We start from the raw sequence: 6854 nt of genomic DNA, 5'->3' as shown, positions 1-6854 counted from the left end.
GCAGCATAAAAATATTTTTAAAAGCTTTTTTTTCCTAACAGTAAGGAAGTGTTGAAACAGGGACAGAATTCTAGGAAGATGTTGGTGATTTGCCTGAGATGTTAACTAGGGTTCTCCTTCCTGGCTTTACAAGGATTTGAAATTCTGTTATTTATATTTTGTTGCAGCATCTCTGTGCTGCTAACTTTATCTCATAAAATTTTATAGTATTTAATTCTCCAACTCTCTTCTTTATACCCCTGGTTTGTATAGTAGTGAACTAAACTCCAGTTGAATTAGATAAAGCAAACTTTCATTACTAGTCTTCATATGAAACATTTTTATTAAATCCCTCACTGACATTTTCTTTTTAATTAAAAAGGCATTTTCAGGGCTAGATAGCATTGCCCAGTTTTGAGCTACAAAACCTCCAGGCATTCTCACAGTGGCATCAGCACCATTTTCTAACAAAATGCTGCAAGTTCTGAGACAGCAAGAGAAATAATTTAACAACCATGAAAACTAAGCAATATCATCGACAAATCATGTTTGCTATGGAAGTGGAGGTGTCACACGGTCTGGTCATCTGGACCCTTTTGCCCCAGGTTTCTCATATCCCTGAGTCCCCAGGTCGTATAGTCCCATCAAGGTGTCGGCAAGGCTGGCTCCTTCTGGGGGCTCTAGGGAGAATCCAGATTGCTCTCCTGCCTCCCAGTGGCCACCAACAATCCATAAATTACTGGGCTTGCAAATGAACCACTCCACCCCTGCCTCTTTCTTCACACCTTCTCTCTGTCTCATGTGTCCTCCCTTCTGTCTGTCTCATCTTCCTCTGGATGGCCCCTGTAAGACGTAGGACCCACCCAGGTAACAGCATGATCTCATCTTGAGATCTTTAACTTAGTTACATCTGCAGAGACCCCTTTTTCAATTCACAGCTTCCAGGGATTTGTAGAAGAACTTCAGGAGAATGGGGCACAATGAAACCTACCACAGTCTCTATTTTTCTTCGAAATCCTCAAACCCAAATACAAGAGAGCAAGTGCTAGTAGCATTACCTAATTGCTTGCACAATTTTATTTTTCCAATAAGTCCATGGGCTCTATAAGAATTATTTATCTACATTTTATCTATTAAAATATTGAACACAAGGTGTACATGATGTATATGACCAAGATTTCACTACTTATGAATGAGATATGCATAACGTACAACAGAGTCCCTGACTTCCGAACTGCCCAGTTGTAAAGAATTACCAGAATCCAGAATTGCTTTTTCAGTCACTGTGAGAGATGATGCAGGCTGCTCTGTGACAGGGAACAGTCTGGTCACTGCAGAAACTTCTTGCAGGTCCCCCTTGTAAGGTTTGTTCTTGGGTTCTCGCCGAGTTTAAAATGGAAGAAACTGAGGCCAGCACAAGAAGATCCAATGCGAAGGATTTATTCAGGCTCCCGGGTGAGGTTCTGCAGTCTAACAGGAGGGGCCGGAGAAGTCACACAGACTCCCCTCAGACATGGGGTTTTATAGGGAGTGAAATAGCTCGATTGGTTTGGGAGAGCAGGGTGTGGGAAAAGCAGAACTACCATTGGGTATGGTTACAGGGCTTTGTTTGCATACAGGACTTGGCTGCTATTGGCTAGTAAGACTCGACTGCTATTGGCTATTAAGACTCAACTGCTATTGGTCAATAAGACATAACTGCTATTGGTCAATAAGACATGACTGCTATTGGTGGGCAAGAGGCTAGGGTTACAAGACCTTGTTTGCATAATAGGCTCTTTAAGGGAAGGCCAGGCTGTGCGAGCATGGGAGAAGGGAACATGCCCGAGCATGTCTGAGCTTGCCTGAGCTTGTCTGGGCTTGTCCAGGCTTGTCCGAGCTTTCAGAAAAAAGAAGGTAGGGTGTTTGCATCCAAGCTCCCAGCAAGGCAACCGGCCTTACACCTCTTTAATGCTTGCCTCCAATATCACCCACAATACAATCCAGAGGATCATTTTTCAAAAATCTGAAGACAGCTATTATTTCTTTGAAGTCTTCATGTCTGCACCTTATTCTCCAGGTTTTATGAACCTTTTCTGATGGCGTCTGGCCCTATATTTGTTATGATAGCAAATATTCTTCCTGGGCTGTTATCTGCCCTGAGGGAGCCTGTGGGACTTGGTGAAAATGCTGTCTACTTGGGAACCTTGAAAAGCCTCAGGACTTAACAGTGCACACCAGCATCATGGAAGGAGGTGATTTACAGCCCATGATAATTCATGGGAATGTTATCAGGAGAGAAGGGGAGCAAGAATCTACAAATGGGAACTCTGTCCTCAGCTTAGAAGTGTTTTTCCTTAGGAAGTCCACAAAATGACTCAATTCTCCCCTTTGTAGCTCCTTGATATGCTAATAGGCTTTTAAGAGATGCCAAAGAGTTCAAGGATGAAGAAAAAGAAAACCCACACTTGATGTCCAGAAGCTAATCTGATGACCACAGCCAGGTCTCAATATTATTATAAGCTGACCGGATGCTCACAGCTAAGCCATAAGGAATGTCACCAAATGTCCAGTCAAACAAGATAACTCTGAGGCCATGACAAACTGAGACAAAACAAGGTCACTGTGAAACCCACAAAATACCAAACATCTTTTACACTCAGCTAAGATGTGTGGCTGCTGCTTCTTTACCAACCATAGCTTTATTCCTGCTTTAGTCTGCCCTTATCTGTAAATCTATAGATAGAATTCCTTTAGATGCCCGATGATAGAATTGTTACCATTTTCTGACAACCTTAAATCCAAAAGCAAATGCTGAAACTAGGTAGAGCTTAAGTAAAGTATCATTAAGATAACCAAATTTTAATTATTTTTTGAGATGAGATCTTGCTTGTGTTGCCCAGGCTGGAACACAGAGGCTATTCACAGGCTTGATCATAGTGTTCCACAGCCTTGAACTGCTGGCCTCCAGGGACCCTCCTGCCTCAGCCTCCCAAGTAGCTAACACTATAGGTGCATGCCACCACAGCCCACTAAGTTTCCACACCTAATCTTAGTTACTGTCAGTGGCTTGGATGAGATACAGAAAGCCTTAGTTTTAAGCACGGAAAACATAAAGCCAGGAAGAACAGACTCATTTGTGAAAGGAAAATAAAAACTCAGTATCCTTTCACTCTGCCAAAAGGAAAATATTAAGCTGATTAAGCTGAAAGCTGAGTCATGCAAGAAGCTGCCTTTCCTTTTTGTTCCTAAGCAGATAGCTACAGATAAAAGGTTCAATATCTTATGGAAAATGCAGGTTTAGTGTAACTTGCCCAAAGCTACCCAATGACACAATCCACGGCCCCTGGCCCCGGAGCCTACTCTTGCTCACTCTGCTCAGCAGTGTCTTAAAAACCACGAGGTCAGACCTAAAGGAGCTAGACTAGATTGAGGAGCAGCACATTCGCAGCTTAGTTCTGAATGTTCTCATTTATCCTCCTGGAAATAAAGGTAAAAATAAGGATAATTAAATAATCAAAGAAACAAGACAAGACAAAAACATCATCATTAACTACATCTTCAGTAAGACTAAGACAGATAAAACTCACAATCTCCAAATTACATGCAAGCATTGCCCACGTGCCCGAAGCCAGCAGATAGTGGGAGGAAAGCCGCAGCAGTGGGGTGGTGCAGCAAAGAGTGCTTGGGAGGCTCCTGACAGTGGAAGCCCCTAGAAACCCAGAGAAAGGCCCCAAGATGACTGAGAGCTGCTGTGCACAGGAATCTGGATGAGCCCAGGGTGTGACTGCTCAGGAAATCATGGAAGAGGTGCTCACATTGCCCCAGCAAGCTGAGGGGAGGTAGACTTAGAAATGAGAAAGAAGAACCTGGGAAGGCAGAGGCAGGGTTCCTCTGTGGCTATGAAATAGGAGCCTGGGATGCTCCATGAACTTGAATGCAGTTGGGAGGAATGGCCATTAAGGGGTCAGTTTTAGCTTCCTGCAATTACTCCAACTGGGTGGAGGCGGGATCCACCAGGCACTGCCCTCCTCTCCCAAAGAAGGGCCCTTGAACCAGCTTGGAAATTTTAAAATTTGAAACAGGCTCCTACCTGAAGGGTGACTTTTCCCCTTTGAGCATCCTCACAACCTCACGTGCCTTAGGCACGTGCGTCGGGCATCCAAGTGCGATGGAGCATGCTCCATCCTGCGTGGGTTCCTAGCCAGCCTCACTGGTCAACAACTGTTGGGAGAGCAGCACCACTGCTCACAATGGACGTTTTCCAGTTTTTGGAAACCTGCCACTTGTTCCTCATTCTTGTTTCTGGTGGGGACCTCCTGGACAGAAGCCGTCCACGTTCCAGACACCCACATCCTGTGGATACAAAACCTCTGCCATGCCCTCGGCCCATCCTCCTCAGCTTTGGGCAGTCCCGGGTGTTGGGCACCTGCTCCCGCACTGCGGGTTTTACTGCAGTCTTGAGGCTCTGCATTTTGTTTCCTGCTTCTTTAACTCGACTCCTTCCAAAAAGTCTCACTCTGAGTTTCTCTTAGTTTTATACCTGCCTCAAGTTAGCCCACTTCCTACCGCAGCCAGCTCTTTCCTGAATCACGTGTTACTCTCCTTCTCCTTTCCCTTAGCTTCCTGATGAAAATATGTTGTTGGTTTTTTTAACACATTCCTCAAGATTTTGCGTTGGGTAGGAGGGCAGGTCTCCCCCTGCAAGAGATATGAAGTCAAGAGGTTCTGGGTCTGCCAAGAGTATTCATTGTTGAAACAAATCTTGTCTCAATTTATTGTTATAAAAAAAGGTGCTCATGCCTTTTTATTTTTTAATACAATGAGCCACCCATCTACAGGTGAGTCCACAATTTAGTTTCTTCTTTACAGAACAAAGTTATCATCAGAGCTTTTATGATCAACAAATTCAGAGCCAAGTGAAGACAAGACAATAAAGCGGGGACTGGGGGTTGGGGGAGTGCTCTTAAGCCCTTGAGGACAAAACACACACTCACAGGAGGTGAGCCTAGCAGATCACACACAAGTCCTGCATGCCATTAGCGGAACAGGAGGCTGCTGCTTTAGTGTGGCCTGCCAGAGTCTGCCACTGCTCTGCCATAAAGGTAGAGCTAAACCCACAGATACTGGTGATTCCTGGGCACTGTTAGGTGCAACTCCTTAGAACATATGAAGAATAAAAAGGTATAAACTTTCTGGAATTGATTTTGTACTATCACTTTTTATAAAGCAGATTTATACTCGTGTACCATACAATTCATCCATTTAAAGTGCACAGATTAATAGGGTTTAGTATATTTGTGAAACCATCACCATGGTTGGTTTTGGAACACTTTCATCACCTCACAAAGCCTTTTAGCCATCACCTTCCTTGCTCTAAACTCCCCAACCCCCAGCCTAGGCAGCCACTCATCTATCTCTGTCTCTATAGATTTCCCCTATCCTGGACTTTCATATGAATGAAGTCGTACAATGCATGGTCTTTTGTGATTGGTTTATTTCACTTAGCACAAAATTTACAAGGTTTATCCATTATTTTAGCATCTTCATTTCTTTGTATGGCTGAATAATATTAATGGTATGGAAACACCATATTTTGTTTATAGATCTGTTAATGAAGATTTGGGTTGATTCTACCTTTTGGCTATTATGGATAATACTATAAACATTCATGTACAAGTTTTTGTGTGGATATATGTTTTCATTTCTTTTGGGTTTCGTGTGTGTGTGTGTGTGCGTGTGTCCCCTGAATGTTTATCTCCCCCACCCCTTCCCCAGATTCAGATATTGAAATCCTAATCCCAAAGGTGATGGTATTAGGAGGTGGGGCTTTTGGGGGTGATTAGATTGTGAGGGAAGAGTGCTCATTAATGGGATTTATGTCCTTATAAAAGAGGTCCAAGAAAGGACTGTTGTTCCTTTCACCATGTGATGCCACAGTGAGGAAATGTCTGTCTAGAGGGAAGTGGGCCTTCACTTCCCAGCCTCGGAAATTAAGAATACAGTAATTATAAATATTTCCTCCTTGCTTGGTTATGAGTATATTTCATATAAATTAGCTAATTCTTTTACTTTCTTTCTCCTCTTTCATTCTGCTGCTATCCATCATAAGATCTGTTAGTAGTAATAAATGTTTTATCTCAGTATTCAAATTAAAGGACTGCAAAGGGGAAATACGGTTTGGCTATAAGAGCAGTAAATCTCTCCCAAAACGCAGGTACCCACTTGGAAAGAGAACATTGGTGTGTCTTTGGTCACATCATCTTATGGAGAACTTTGGAAGTTAAATGTGGTTGGAAAGGAATGTGTGTAAATGCCATGTTGATACCATTGATACCTCAGGCTGGAAACCGCATCTCCCAGGATCTGTGTCACTGCATGGCTCCAGGTTTGCAGGGGCCAATGACAGGACCCCCCATGAGATTTGCTTAGCAGAAGTAAGAGAGGCCATTACTCTCAGAAGACCCTGGGGTGAGAAGTAGCAATGAGGAGGGTGGAGGGCCTGGCAGAGCCCACCCTGCACCCAGCTTGTTTCTCTGACTGCTGGCCTCACAGCCCACAAGCATCCTCAAACCCAGCATCACAGCCTTGGCCATGGCTGCATAGAGGAGCAGCTTCTGCGGAGCTCTCCATGAGCTCCCCCTGCAGAGTCTCCCTTGTGGGCAGCCTCCACAATATCGTAGGCTTCCTTCAACCTCCCATCTGTCCACTAGGCCAGTGGTCCAGGTAGACGTGACTGGTGACCATTCCCTTCATCAAGGCTCCCCTTCCAGACCTTTACTTCAACATCTTCTACACCCACGTCAGCTCTTTTTCCTGTGTGGAATCTTGTTTCCATATTGTAGTGTCTGTGTCCCCAGTGGACCACTGAGTGCGACAGCTGTGGGGCCCTGCCT

Source organism: Aotus nancymaae, unplaced genomic scaffold (assembly GCF_030222135.1).
Source record: "Aotus nancymaae isolate 86718 unplaced genomic scaffold, 86718_ANA_hifiasm-v0.15.2.pri h1tg000020l, whole genome shotgun sequence".
NCBI lineage: Eukaryota > Metazoa > Chordata > Mammalia > Primates > Aotidae > Aotus > Aotus nancymaae.
The sequence above is the reverse complement of the archived record's forward strand: the minus strand, read 5'-3'. Positions refer to the sequence as shown.